Source organism: Carassius gibelio, chromosome B14 (assembly GCF_023724105.1).
Source record: "Carassius gibelio isolate Cgi1373 ecotype wild population from Czech Republic chromosome B14, carGib1.2-hapl.c, whole genome shotgun sequence".
NCBI classification, from domain to species: Eukaryota; Metazoa; Chordata; class Actinopteri; order Cypriniformes; family Cyprinidae; genus Carassius; species Carassius gibelio.
The window spans coordinates 6,799,758-6,815,938 of record NC_068409.1 but is presented as its reverse complement, the minus strand read 5'-3'; the positions used below and the strand labels follow the sequence as shown (position 1 = coordinate 6,815,938).

Genomic DNA, 16,181 nt, shown 5'->3' with positions numbered 1-16,181 from the left:
ATGTAACTTCTGAATGAAAGAAATCCCATCGTCTCCTGGTCTTCGCTTCTGGGTTTCCAACAGAGCAGAAAATAAATTGTTTATTAGACAATTAGACAATAACTTTCACTGTAAATTCTGATCGCACTGTAAACACGTGATGCTCTTCTCTGTATTCCTCTTGTTTTCTCGTGCATATGTATCTTAAAAATAAGATGCACTTGAGTAGAGAAATTCTGTGAAACTGAAAGCAGGAACAAACGGCTCCGGAAATCAATTCGAAGGAGAAAAATCTTTTTTATATCCAACTGATGGATATTTGTTCTTGTTTTAAGCATCAACTCAATTTTGTAAAATTTTTCAGGACTCAGGCTATCTTAATTTAGCATCTTAAGTAAATGCGAGTAAATATTGATTTCAGGATGTTTAGATATTTGTGTCTGAATATGAATTAAATACTTTTTGCTCTGATTTAAGATCTTAATTTGTGGAAGGTTGAATTAAGACTTTCTCAAGAAACCAAGTTTAGGGGTGGACCTTCATGCTTACCTTTCTTCGAAAATTGTGCTTTTTTTTCCTTACACCTTTTGAAATCGTTGTTTTCCTGTGAGATCTTGTTGACTGAACTCACCTGCCAATGTTAGAGCCATTTAACAAAATGCAGAAGTGTTTCCAGAACTGTTTTACCAGTGTGTCATCTTTATATCAGAACTCTCAAACACACTGCCGTTCACACAATCTGAGTCTGAACCTGGAAATATTACACAAGAACCTGACAGTGTTATTTCTTGACAGCTCGACCTCGTGTGATAAATTGTGCTGTGTTTGATGAAGTGAAACACCCCTGATTTCCTTTCCCTGCCAGGCACAATGAATAATGTTGCTGCTCATTGTGTCCACACAGATTCTTTCTTCTGCCCCGGGTGGGTGGAAATCAAGGCATTTGATCTGAATTCTGAAGAGTCTTGTTATCCTCCATAAAGAGCAGCATTGTGTATAAATGAGTTATATAAGTGCGCATGACAGCCTTGGTACAGGGTTGTGGCTAGTAGTGCAGGAATCCCTAAATGCTGATCTGTAGCGAGGCCATTAGCTGTTTCCTGGAAATGCCTCTTTATTATCACAGCTGAAGGTAAATCGATCTTTTCATTCACCATGATCAAACTTGGAAATGTTCATCTGACTGCTCAGTTATTTTTGGAGCACATTGTAAAATTGTAATCTTTATTGCAAGTGGGACTTCATATCAGTCATGCAGTTTATCCAGATGCACTGAACTCAATATCATGATTTAGTGTATATGAGGAGTTGTGTGGGCCAACCGGGAGCCTGCTATTGGCCAGGTTGTGTTGTGTCAGGTGATGACATGTGGCTCTTAACCAGCTCAAGTTAACCACAACTCATTTTGAGTTCAGTCAACCACGTGTCCAGATGTCAAGACCCCAGTCTGTTGTTCTTCTCGTTTGGAGCTGGTAGCATTAGCTGTTTCTCTCAGGCTGAACCTGGTAAACTTGTGTTTAGATTCAGAATCTGGTGCCTGGAAAGATTTGTGGTTTAGTATTTTGTTGGGATTACAGTAATCTTGAATGTTGTGTGATTGGAAGTTTAAAAGTAGAAGTGTTTAGCCATATCTTGAATAGGTTATACACATTACCAGTCAAAGGTTTTAAAAATTTTTCTGACTATTTTCCATGTTTTATGCATAAGTATGTATAATTATGTTATAATTTCGTAAGGCAATAAAACATAAAATTACTAGGACTAATTCTTTAGATTATCAATTACTCTCTGTAAAAGGTGTTGCTGTGGTGTCTTTTGCCGGTTCTCAGAAGAATCAAACTCAGTCAGGGATTTTTCTCTCAGAAGAAAAGACTTTATTTTAAGCAAAACAAAGCCGAGAGCTCGTTGCAAGGAGATCTCCCAAAATGTTATTTGGTTTCTCCTTATATACACTATATGGGGCGGTTCCACATAGTCTACACTTTTCATACATACCCCTAGAGAGGGGAGGCCCTTAATGTATGTCTGACCATATTTTTTTCCTCAGTTTTGTACATTCCAGGGTGTAGGCAACTTTCTATTAGATTTTAGGCCTATGAGGTTTTAATAGAATAATAGCTAGCAGCAAAAAGGGCTAGATTCACATTGATTATATACTTGATTAATTAAAACCTTACTAATAAAAATCTTCCACATATTCTCCCCTTTGAGACTTAATAAGTCTCACATTTGATTATTCTTATCCAGAGTGCTACTCCATAATCCAGTCATTTTAGTTACACTACCTAGTGACTAAATAAGTCACATTGTATTATCACCAGTGACTAGATTATGAAATTCCACTCTGAGGGATTACTGGACCAAACATCTCTCTCCTTTTTTGACTAGGAGCGAGTAAAAGATCCAGTCTCCCTAGTTCCTTTTTCTAATAGTACACAATGTTAAAAGCGTGAGCGTGCAATTGGTTCAGCACTTGCCTGTGGTTATCACAGTTATGTATAAAAGACATAAAATACATACATTACATCAATAATTGAATATCACAAGATTATAAAAGTTGATCTTCAGCTCAGATACCCTATGTATCGTAGAGAGCCTCCCTGGGCCAAAGTTCAACTGGCACTTATATCCAGGGTATGGTTCACCCTTAGACATCTTCATCATCCTCAGAGTCAATAGAACTATCGTCAAAAGTTTGCTCATTCAAGTTCAGTTTGTTTAGCCATCCTTCATAATATTTCTCCAGACTCCTTTCAATGATCCTTTGTTGATTATTCGGGACTTGTATCACTTCCATTTTGCTTAACAGTAGCATTGACGATTAATGATCTTAATAAAGGTAATACACAGCAAAATAATAATCCTCCTATTAATATGGCAACTCCTAAAAACATTCCTAGTTTAACAAACCATGCTCCCCATGCTCCAAATTTCACATCAATCCAGTCCCAAATGTGTTGGTCTCTTCCTGCATTTGATGTAATTTCATTTCTTAATTTTTTGATTTTTGTCATAACTTCACTGAAAGCTCCTCCAGGGGCGGTGTTATTTGGGATAAATGTACAACATTGATCTCCAAACATAACACAAACTCCTCCCTTGTCTGCCAAGAGCCAATTAAGAGCCTGTCTGTTTTGCCATGTCATTCTGCATGTTGCTTGCACTTGGTCGCCTAATAAGGTTAAGGCCTCATCAGTATAATTAATGAATCTTTGTTGATTATAATAGATATAATTAATCCACTCTGTATTTTTGTTTGGTGTGATCCAAACCAGGATTGACTCAAAACCTCCTTTTATTTCACTTCTTGCCTTGAATTTATTAGGAATTCCTCTTGGCTGTCCAATTGAGTCTAAATATACATCTGGGTCTGGCTCATATCCTCTTTTAGTTCTATTGTCTTCCTTGTTCGTGCTCTGTTCTGTTCCCCATTGTGCCATGCTAACTTCTTGAAGTAACCGTACTCTTACACATATACCTTTCCATCCAACTGGTAAAGAAGGCAATAATATTTCCCCTCCACAGATCCAAAAGAAATCTGCTATTATTAATGATTGATCTTCATAAATTTCTATTGGAGTAAGGCTATAGTTTGATTTTCACATTTTTCAGGTGCTATCTTACTTCCTTTAGTTGTTCCGAATGCTAAAAGTTCTGGAGCTCTAGAAGGAACTCCTGATTTCCAAGAATTTTTCTTATCTATATACCAAATAATAGCACATCTTCCTTTGAATTTACCCACATCTTGGGTTCCTTTTGGTTTATGGAAACACTCATATTCTTGTTTATAATCTATGCTATACCATTTTGGAATCTCTACTTTTTGTTTTTCAATTTTTATATTTTGACCTATATCTGAATACTGACACCAGGATCCCCAGAGTGGTCTAAAGAAATAATCTGTTAATTTAGGATTTCCTAAAAATCCAAGGCATTCAGCAATACAATATGGCCTGGTAAAATCTGTTAAATGACAAAAGTTTCTCCCAAATTGGGCACATTTTCGGTAGTCATATGGATTTGGTATGGCTACTACTTTGTTTAACGGAGATTTGGAGCACAGCAAGCAATTTTCTTTTCCTGTTTCTTTAGCTGTAAAGGCTCCCCATTTATACCATTCATTATTTTGGGCTGTATCCCATAATGCATCAATTGGACTAACGTCTTCATCACCTTGAACATCATAATCAATGTCTCTACGATTTTTGATTACCATTGGTTCTGTTGAGTTGATCACATTGTCACTTTTGCTCAAAGGTTGTAAAGTCAATTGAAAGGAAGTCAGGTTGCTTTCTATCGGTTGAGTTTGAGTCTGCATTATGAGATGCATTAGGCATAGGATGGTCTTCAGACATGTTGTCAGACTTATTCTCTGTCCTCTCCAGTTTGTCTGACAGAAGGAAAGAGCTCTCGTCAGTTTGCACTTCATCATGTGTCTCTGATTCTTCCTCATTGCTCTCTCCTTCATTGTCTGGTTGTCTGTTTTCCTTTCTTTCTGCCTTTCCTGTGGGAACTCTAGTACAGTGGTTTAGATGATACCAGGTTGTGCTTCCCTCCACTTGGACTGCTGTTGGGGTAGCTCTCACCACTGTGTAGGGTCCTTCTCTCCTGGGCTCATTCCATTTTCTCCGGAATACCCTCAGATAAACTTGGTCCCCTGGAACAACTGGACAGGCCGTCTCCGATTCCTCACTGGGCTCTTTTCTTTTTTCCTGTAAATAGATAGCTTTATGTATGGCAGTTAGTTTCTTCATATAAGAGCGAAGTTCAATTTGTAATTGTTCTAGAGGCGGTCCTTTATAGGGACCTCTACAATATGGCACAGGCATGGGTCGACCCGTAAGCATTTCATGTGGTGTTAAGTGTTAGTTTGCATGTGGTAGCTCATTAGTGCGAGCGGTAATGCATCAATCCAATTAAGTTTAGTACTTTCACATATTTTGTTTATTTTGGCCTTGATCACTCCATTAACTCTCTCCACTATCCCTTGTGACTGAGGTCTATAAACGCATCCTAGTCTCTGTTTTATTCTTAATTGTTGCAACACTTGTTTCACAGTTTTTTGTATGAATGCCGACCCATTATCTGAACTTATTTCTGATGGAATTCCAAATCTAGGAATTACCTCTCTCGTTAGAAATTTAATTACTGTTCCTGCTCCTAAATCCGCGGATGGTACTGCCTCCACCCATCTGCTAAACCTGTCTATGATAACAAGCATGTATCTTTTGCCTTGTACACGCTTTATCGTATCCACATAATCGCATACAAGATGTTTAAAGGGGCCTTCAGGTGTTGGAATATGGCCTATTGGTGTCACTATGCCTTTTCTCACATTGTATTTAGCACATACTTCACATGTGGACAAAAATTCATCCACCATTGCATATAAATAAGGAGACCAATATCCTTGCTGTTTAATTTTTCTTACTACTTCTCCCCTTGCACAATGGTCAAAACCATGTGCATCTGTAATAAGAATATTCAGCAGTGAAGTAGATGCAACAATGTGTCCTTCATGTGTACGCCAGATCTCCTGTGAGTCTTTTTTAGCTCCCCTTTGATGCCACATTGATTGTTCATAGGGGCCTGCTTGTTGTTGAATTCGAATAATGTCATCCAATTGAGGATGAGGCTCGATAAGTACAACAGGTGCTAATACTGCTACTTGACACCCTGAAGCTTTTTTAGCTTCTAAATCTGCTGCATTATTTACTTTGATGACATAGTCATTTCCCTTCTTGTGTGCTTGACATTTGATTATTGCTAGTCATTTTGGTTGCATCATAGCAGAAATCAATTGCCCTATTTGTTCACTATGTTGGATGGGAGTCCCATCACTCTTTTTGAAACCTCTTTGTTTCCACACTGCTCCGAATAGATGACATACACCATGAGCATACGATGAATCTGTAAAAATGTTAGCAGTTTGTCCTTTAGCTAACTGACATGCAGTTGTGAGAGCTTTTAATTCTGCTAATTGAGCAGAGCAGGGCTGTACACAATGTTGTGATATCACAGATTCAAATTCTTTTTTGTTTTTCTTCACTACTGAATACCCTGTATGATTTCCTTCGTGATCCCTAAAGCTAGAACCATCTACAAAGTAAGTTACTTCTGCTTCAGTAATAGGTGTTGATTCTAGATCTGGTCGTAATCTAGTAAATGCCAAGGACTCATTCACACACTCATGAGGTTCTCCTTCGAAAGCCAAAGGAATTAATTCAGCTGGATTAACTGTATGGCATCTTTTAATGGTAACATCTGGGTATGTGAGTAATGAGGAATAGGCTAGAATTTGAGCTTGTGTCAGAACAAATTCCCCTTGTTCTATTAATTCCACAACTTTGTGATGGGTATATATTGTTACTGGATACCCCATAGTTATTGTGGATGCTTTTTCATAGGCATAATACACTGCAGCTAAACCCTGTTGGTAACATGGTGGGTATCCCTGGGCTACATTGTCTAACTCTGTGCTGTAGTATGCTATAGGCTGTTTTTTCCTCCCACTACAGGTCTCTTGCATTAATACAGCTGATGCATAACCGTCAACTCTATTTGCCACATATAGATGAAACATTTTATCATATTCTGCCATTCCCAGGGCAGGGGCCTGTTGTAATTCTTTTTTTTATTGTTTCAAATGCTAGTAAGGCATCTGTGTTCCATTTTAATGGATTGCTTAAATGTTGTAATCCTGCTTGTTTCATCATTTCTCTCAAAGGCCCTGTCTTTACTGCATAGTCTTCTATCCAGTCGGCACTAAAGCCTGTCATTCCTAGAAAAGTCATCATTTGTCCTACTGTCTGAGGTAATGGTGTTTTACTTATACCTTCTAACTGAGCTGGAGCTATAGCTCGTGTACCAAATGCAATTAATCTTCCCAAGTATTCCACTTGAGGCTGGCAATACTGTAATTTGTTTTTAGACACCTTGTGTCCTCCTTGTGCTAATTTTGTCAACACCTTAATTGAGTCTTTGTGACATTGTTCTAGTGAGGTAGAACAGATAATTAAATCATCCATGTATTGTAATAGTGTACCATCTATTACAAGGTCTTCTAAATCAGCCTTCAGAATCTTGTTGAATATATGTGGTGAATGTTTATATCCCTGAGGAAGTCTAGAATATGTATATTGCTTATTTGCATGTGTGAATGCAAACAAATATTCACTCTCTTCTGCAAGCGGTACACTGAAGTAGGCAGAGCAAAGATCAATTACAGTAAAGTATTTGGCATCAGGAGGGACATTTGTCAGTAAAGTGTGTGGGTTTGGTACCTCAGCTGGCATATCTTGCGTTATTTCATTTATTGTTCGTAAATCATGAACAAGTCGCCATCTGGTTTTTGTCTGATTTGATTACAGGCATAATTGGAGTGTTACAGTAACTAGTAGTTTCTATCAATACCCCTGCCTTCACTAAGCCTTCAATTGTGTCCTTTATTCCTGCTTCCGCATCTGCCCGTAAAGGATATTGTGCTTTTCTAGGCAGACGTGCATTTGGCTTAAGTTGAACTCTTACTGGATTTGCTGATTTTATTAATCCAATATCTGTGTCATGTTGAGACCATAGTTCAGTTGGTACCTGCCACTCCATTTCCTTAAATAATTCAGTCTCATTTGTGTTTATTAAATCAGATGCTGTAGTCATCTGTGTCACTTTCTTTTGGCTGATAACTACTTCCTGTGGAATTCCCAGCAAACTGGTTGCACACAGAATTTTGATGTAATTTTTGTCAGCTGAATGAAAAATCAATGGGTTTTCTGTTGATTCCCATTTGCTTTGTTCTGCCCTTTTCATCATTGGTCCTAAATCTTTTGCTTCCCAATTTCTTCCTACATATACTGCAATATGCGGGACAGAGTTATTTACATTGAACCATTTTTTGACAAATTCACCTTCTGGTATGTTTAAAGCTGCTCCCTCCTTACCTATGATGATGTACTGGGAGACTATCTCAATCTGCTGTCCTTTTGTATCTTTTTGCCATTTCTGATTCTGATTTTCATCCCTTTCTTGATCATACATCATTGTGCAATGAAATTCAGACTTTGATAACTGTGCTTCAGGTATCTGTGCTTCAATAAACTTTCCCCATTTATTGACTGTCTGTTTCACATCTTGTTCTATCTGTCCTATCCAAAAAACATTTGCTTTTGGCTCTGCAACCATCATTTGTTTTTCTGTTCCTATTGAATCAATATATATCCCTTCTGGAGAACACCAAATTTGTAGACCTAATTTACATAATGCATCTCTTCCTAACAAATTAATAGGAGTTTGATTTGATACCAGAATGGGCATTGTTATACTTTGATCTTTTGTTTGTAGACACACTGGAGCTATTATGGGAATCAATTGCATTTTTCCCGAGAATCCTATTGTCTTTGAAAATTTTCCAGACAAGGGGAGATGTGAAGCATATTTCAAATTAATGCACGTTAAATTTGCCCCCGTATCAACCAAAAATGGAAATGTATCTCCCTCTATTTTAATCTGCATAATAGGCTCTTGATCAGCTTTTGTTGATAAAATTGGAAGCTGACTCTCCCCGTTAGGATTCTCTGGGCACCCCTAATAGCCTGGATTGGGACCTCCCCAAGGGTTTACTGGGCCCTGCACTGGACCCTGAGTAGGCTGTTGCCAGCTCATCCCCCTTCCACCATGAGGTTGCTGTGGCCATTGCTGATTTGGACAGTCAGCTTTGATGTGTCCGGGCTGCGCACAGCCCCAGCACAATGGTGGAGGCCTGTCTCTGCCTCTGCCTCTGCCTCTGCCTCTGCCTCTGCCTCTTTGCTGTATGGGGTTTTTTCTCCATCCCATTTGTCCTGGCTGTTGAGTATAAACATTTATTATGGGCACAAAGTTCAAGTGTTCATTTGGAGGGACTGCTGTAAGTGGGCTTGACTGAATAGTAGGTTGTGGAGCAATTACTGGAGGCATTAAAGTCATTTGTTCTGCTGTCGCATTTGTTACTGAAGCTTGAATATTTTTCTTATTTTTCTTTGTGAGTTCTTCAAGCTGTAATTTAGTTAGTTTACGTTGTAACTCTTTCTCTTGACTTTTGAGTTTTAGTTCATTTTTTCTTTGTTGTTCCACTGCATGAGACACATGGTCACAAAACTCTTTGTGTGTTTTAGAAGTTAAACCGACCACATCCTCCAGCTTGCTTTTTACCGCTGGCGGCATAGCATCGATCACAGCTTGTCTAAACAATGTTGACAGTAATGACGAGTTAATGACGAGTGACAAGCCCCTCGAGGTCCTGTGAAGCCCATGAGACATACTGTCCCTGCTCACCCTTGATTAAAATTGGGAGCTGTGTGGCCAGTGGTCTAAGTGTCCCTTTATCTCTGCCCTGTTCCCATTTACTGTTATCAAATAACTCCTCTGCCTGATTCTCATCCTCACTACCATAGAACAACTTACTCTTTCCTCTCTCCAACTTATTTACCTCTCTGATCTTCTTCCCTGATTCTCTAATTTTCTCTTCCATTTCTTCTTCCAAAGCTTGTACTTGTGCTACAATATCTCTATCTTCCCTCCTCTTTCTTTCTAATCCTTCCTCAAACCAGGTTTTATCTTCCTGATTAGCTTTCATTTTTTCTAATGCTGTACGTGCTTGCCTGTAACAATCCAGTTGCAAACTTTCTGCACTTTCCTTTCTGGGTTGCCTCTGTGTTTTTACAGCTGGCTTTTTTTCCTCATCAATCTCTAACTGCCCTTCTAAATCTAGTTCTCCTGTTACCTCCATGGTTCCCTTGAGTATTGGGAACTCTCCTTCTACTGGGGGGGGGCTCTGAAAACAACTTTTCTTTTCTCATGTTATCTTTCTCTGCCCCCTTCAAGATTTTCCTGGCCTGTTTTATACTCTTCAACATATCCTCACCTTCTTTTTTAAACAGAGAAATTATCTCTTTCTCTTTTTCCCTATTTGTTTCTCTTTTTTCTCTTTTCATACTGATGCTTTTAGTTTTATAGTTTTTTATCAGAGTTTCCATTTCCTCACACAATGATACATCAAATGTCCCTTCCTTTGGCCATTTTGTCATCATATTCTTTGTTCTCTTCTGCCATTTTTTTTTAGATTTTGTTTATTTGCTCTTTACACAGTGGATATTTTAATCCAATTATTTCCACTGGTGTGGCTGCCATATCTTTATTTATGTTATTACCACCAAAAATTAACTTTTTAGTTTTATAGTCACTTGGTTACAATCTCTTCTTTTCCTTTCACTTAATTTAACTATTTTTACCCCTTACACCCTATTTTTTATTCTTGACTATGTGTCATACCTTTTTGAATTTAGTTTTTATTTTGTCTCATGCATTTATACTTTTTTTATTTATATTATTATTTGACTGTCTATCTTATTTACTCTATTTTATTATCACTTTTTAGATAACTATTTCTAATAATAATTCTTTATTTTTATTTTTTACTTCTCTTTCCTTTTTTTTTTTTTTTGTACACCCATGTATTTAAATTTTAGTGTGGAAACCTCCTCCCTTGCTCTCACTCCCACTGCATTGGGTTCAGGAAATTTTCTCCTCTTTCACTCAGACATCCAAAATGCAAAACTCTATTATAGATCTCGGTTCAAACTTTATTGATACTATTTTCCTAAACCCATTCACACTTGCTACACTCTTTATTGAGCCAGAGTGCTTATTCTTGCATACTTTTTCCCTTTATCTAAGGGATAATCAGTCATTAATTGTCCTTTTATTATCAAGGCTCATCATGCATTCATCCCTCTCAAGTGGATCTGGGTTGAGTCCAATTCTGCCAGTTCACACTTAAGTGAAGGTCCAGGAACGGTGCTCAACCCTTAGCCACCCAATACGGAATTTATTTGTTCATACATTCATCACCATTCACAAATTCATTCGTCCGGACACAGATACATCCACACAACAAAACACAGCTCTTCCTAGAGCTCCTTAAGGGCCCACCTATTTCTGTCCTTGGAGAATTTCACCTATACTTTCTCAAAACGGTATCCGTGGGACTTTTCCTCGCGATTCCTTAATCTGCTTATCCGTTTATCACTGTCCTACTTGGTACAGCTATCCAATAAACACAGATTATACAACGTCTTTTTGCCTACACCATTTTTGTTTTAAATCTAGGTTACCTTACAAGGCTTTCCTATTAATAAACCAAATATGTGCATGCAGTTGTTTCTTCTGGAGTAAAACCCCTTTTTCAATTTGGATATCCTATTTTTTTCTAAATTTGGAAGAGTAGATTTTAAGTGTCCTTACCACTCAGAACTGACCTCAACCAACACAAATGAATTTTATAAGCAAAAATGCTTACCTTGTTTTATGGTGGCCACCCGGTTGTGTTGATCATCGGTCAGCTCAAAAGCGGCTGTCCACTCTGCCACTCTTGTCCTGTCCCATCTGGGGTGCCAAATCTGTGGTGTCTTTTGCCGGTTCTCAGAAGAATCAAACTCAGTCAGGGATTTTTCTCTCAGAAGAAAAGACTTTATTTTAAGCAAAACAAGGAGATCTCCCAAAATGTTATTTGGTTTCTCCTTATATACACTATATGGGGCGGTTCCACATAGTCTACACTTTTCATACATACCCCTAGAGAGGGGAGGCCCTTAATGTATGTCTGACCATATGTTTTTCCTCAGTTTTGTACATTCCAGGGTGTAGGCAACTTTCTATTAGATTTTAGGCCTATGAGGTTTTAATAGAATAATAACTAGCAGCAAAAAGGGCTAGATTCACATTGATTATATACTTGATTAATTAAAACCTTACTAATAAAAATCTTCCACATTGCATATTACTAATTTCTTTCTAAATGCCTTATCTAAATAATACAAAGATGGACATAAAAATTCTCCTTGAAGCCTTTTGAATAAATAATATAAAATTGCATAAATGGAACTGAACTATTCTTTTAACATTATAAGTTAAATTCGCCAAAGTTTAATACAGATTTATTCATTACTTTAAGGTCCAACTCTTGCTATTAACAAACCTGTAACTTGAGTTTTGCCTCAATAAACTCCTGGTATTCTGCTTATTAATAGTAAAGTAGTTATGTTAAAGTGATTAGGGATGCAGAATATGGTCATGCAGAATATGTGATTTATAAATACTAATAAATGGGCAATGTATTAATAAAATGCATGCTAATAAGCAACTAATTCATAGTGTGGAATTGTCGCTATACTAAAGTGTTATCAATTGCTCTATAGACTATTGAATATTTAATGTAATTCCATCAGAAGTAGCTGTAATTATTAAAAGTAATTTTTAATTACACTTTATTTTAAGGTGTGCTTGTTAGATTGTAATTATACATTTAAGTACTGAGTAATATTAATTAACTACATGTATTTACAGTATGGTTATGGTTAGGATTAGGGTTACTTGCATGTAATTATGCATAATTAATAGTTATTATAATAGTAAGTACATGTAACGTGTAACAAGGACACCTTAAAATAAAGTGTTACCTAATCTATTAATACAATTAAGAGTAATCCCAAGGAAAAAGTAGCCTAGAAATTCATTACTTAGTAATAATACATGTATAACAAAGCTTCATTTTTGAAATTGTATGCATGTTCTTCAGAAACGGTCACAATATGTATTTGCGCAAAACTCATTTCTAACATTTTATTAAAAGATTTTCCGTGTTACATATTACATGTACTTACTATTATAATACAAATAAATTATGCATTATTACATGCAAGTAACACTAATCATCCTGTTCCTCATGTACATACTATGCACTTATTATAGTAATTACAATAACCATGTAATAACTAGGTACTAACCCTGAACCTACCCCTAAACCTACCCCTACCCCATGAAGTTACCTTGTGTTACCAGAACTTTCTTAGATAAATACACTGTAAGTACACTATAAGTACATGTAAGTACACATACTGTAAAATAAAGTGCAACCCATATGTGTCCCTGGAACACAAAAATGCCTTAAATCTCTGGGGTATATTTGTAGCAATAGACTGCAATACATTGTATGGGTCAAAATTATGCATTTATCTTTAATGACAAAAATCATTAGGATATTAAGTAAAGATCATGTTTTATGAAAATATTTTGTAAATTTCCTATTGTAAATATATCAAAACTTATTTTTTGACTAGCAATATGCATGTCTAAGAGCTTCATTTAAACAACTTTAAAGATGATTTAATATTCAATATTTAGATTTTTTGGGTCCCTCAGATTCCAGATTTTCAAATAGTTGTATCTCAGACAATTATTGTCTGATTCCAAGAAACCATACATCAATGGAGAGATGATTTATTCAGCTTTCAGATGATCTACCCTTATGACTGGTCTTGCACATGTGGTCAATTAATATTACCCAGTACTTAAATGAGTAATTATGCTGTAACAAACACACTGTACACAAACCTGACTGGTTAAAGAGAGTTAATACAGAGCTGAACTAGTCAAGAACACTCAGATTAAAGTCCTTGTGCTGTGCTTCCCCTGCAGTCCTCGTATCCAGCATGAACTGGGCATCGTTTTACGCGGTGATCAGTGGTGTGAACAGGCACTCGACAGGCCTCGGCCGCATCTGGCTGTCGGTCATCTTCATCTTCAGGATCATGGTGCTGGTGGTGGCGGCCGAGAGCGTGTGGGGCGATGAGAAGTTGGGCTTCACCTGTAACACCCAGCAGCCCGGCTGCGACAGCGTGTGCTACGACCAGTTCTTCCCCATCTCTCACATCTGCCTCTGGGCTCTGCAGCTCATCCTGGTGTCCACGCCGGCCCTGCTGGTGGCCATGCACATCGCTCACCGCGGGCACATCGAGAAGAAGATCCTCAAGATCTCCGGCCAAGGGAATGCCAAGGACCTGGAGAACATCAAGAGCCTGAGGCTCAAGATCACCGGTGCTCTGTGGTGGACTTACGTGATCAGCATCGTCTTCCGTATCGTTTTCGAGGTGGTTTTCTTATAAATTTTTTACTCAATTTATCCAGACATCAAGATGGTGCATCTTGTGAAGTGTGACTTACCCCTGTCCCAATACAGTGGACTGTTTCGTGTCACGTCCCACAGAGAAGACGGTCTTCACTGTCTTCATGCTGGCCGTGTCTGGAGTCTGTGTCTTGTTGAACATCGCAGAGGTTTTGTATTTAATAAGTCGGGCGTGTATGAGATATTTTCAGGGAGCAGTGGGTGAACCCAAAGTGCCCTGGCTTCCTCATAAACTGGCGACTTACAAGCAGAACGAAATAAATCAGCTGATCTCAGAGCATTCATTCAAGCCGAGATTCAACGCTGGGCGAAAGCCTCCCGTGGATAAGAGCGAACGCTGCTCTGCTTTCTAGATGGGTTTCTACCAACTATCAGACTTTAAGGGAAGATGGATGTCTGTAATAATATTTATCGATTGACACTGTAGTTTAAAAGGCCCTCTACATGTGAGGAGGGATCATGGGGGAAATATGCTGGAGAACCCTAAAATATTACACATTTGAAAAGTGTCCATCTGGTCCTAAAAAGCAGATAAGATCAGAGGAATAATTGGGTTTCACACTAAGAAAACACTGTACTCAGTTAGTCATATGCTTCTGTGCTGAAGTTCATATGTGTGCATACAATATTTGACAAAGAGAAGGTCTATACATCCCAAATCGACCTTTCATCTCAACACAAAAATAAAAACCGATATGGCCTGATGTGAGGAAAGTGGAGCGTATGGTACGTTTTAACCTTTTTAATGTATTATTGTGTGTTATTTATTGAAAACCAAAACTTTCAACCATCAGACAAGTTCGTTTGGAGAAATGAATGGATGGAAACAGAAGCCCTAGAGTATGACATCATATCTTGTTGCCCACAGTTGTTAATATAATTGATATTTTGAGGATTTTTTTAATTTTTTAAGTATAATGTGTAGAACTGTGATGGATATTGAAGAGGACTCAAATGTGAGGGCAAAATGACAGTCTTTAATTAAACAAAGTAAAGGCACAGGTAAATCCAACCAAGGAGTAGAAAAAAGATGAAAACAGAGGATGACCCGTAGGCTGGGTTGTACAAATAACTCAGAAGACCTCTGTGGCAGGAGCGACCAGCAGACTGGTGAGGCGGAGGCTTGACGGGGCTCACGAAGGAACCGGAGGCCAGAGCTCGTAGAGCGGGGAGGCCACGGCATTAGACAGCAGGTAAGGTTCTGTGGGGTGTAAATGGTGAGCACAGAGTAATTCCGGCAGTGATTGTGATCGACTAACCAAACCCCGACGAGACAGGACAAGACCAACTGGATGTGTAGACGCCAATGACCAATGCTTCATTAGGAGACAACAATCTGACAAAGAGACAAGAGAACGAGAGGGTAGAAGTAGCCATAATAATGAGGCAGGATGAGAAACAGGTGGAGGGGAAATTATCTTTATTAGAAGTGAAGACAGCTGTGACACAGAAACGAAGAGCGAGGGAGACAGGAGAGGAGAAACCACGCATGTCTATGATCTTGCGGACGGTGTAGACCGGGGAGTCTTCGATACGAATGGCAGAGAAAGACGTGGGGTGTGGGGGAGACCGGTTTAATGCTGGAGACGTGAAACACCGGGTGAACCTGACGAAGATTATGTGGCAACCGGAGTTTGACGGCGACAGGGTTAACGATCTTGACGATGCGGAACGGTCCGATGAAGCGGGGGGCCAGTTTACGGGAGTCAGACTGGAGGGGTAAATTAGATGTAGAAAGCCAAACCTTCTGACCCGAGACATAACGAGGACTTTTGACACGCGATCTATTAGCAGCCACACACATGTGCCTTCTAGAACGACATAGTGCAGATCTCACCCTCTTCCAGGTTCGCTTACAGCGACTGATAAAGGTCTGAACGGACGGGCAGTTAGAATCGGTCTCCTTGGATGAAAATAAGGGCGGCTGATAGCCGAGGCAACATTGAAAGGGAGAGATACCAGAGGCAGAGGATGGGAGGGAATTATGAGCATACTCGGCCCAGGAAAGCTGTTCGGCCCAAGACGTGGGATTGCGAAAGGCTAGACTGCGGAGCATGCGGGCAACAATCTGATTGGCTCGTTCGGCCTGACCATTAGTCTGTGGGTGAAAACCCGAGCAGTGGCACCTATGAGACAGAAAAACTCTCTCCAAAACTGCGAGGCGAATTGCGGACCCCTATCGGACAAGACGTCGGTGGGCAACCCATGA

General features: G+C 38.8%; 1 protein-coding gene and 1 pseudogene across 1 annotated transcript in view; both read left to right on the top strand.

Moving 5' to 3' along the window:
- The first annotated feature begins 991 nt into the window (after positions 1 to 991).
- The window catches only part of LOC127971455 (gap junction beta-1 protein-like), a 63,235-nt gene continuing 48,045 nt past the window's right edge, over positions 992 to 16,181 (top strand). Inside the window, exon 1 of the mRNA XM_052574467.1 lies at positions 992 to 1,111. The gene's annotated coding sequence lies outside the window, so the exon portion shown is untranslated. The remainder of the gene's footprint in view (positions 1,112 to 16,181) is intronic.
- On the top strand, positions 1,007 to 14,652 carry LOC127971456 (gap junction beta-1 protein-like; annotated as a pseudogene).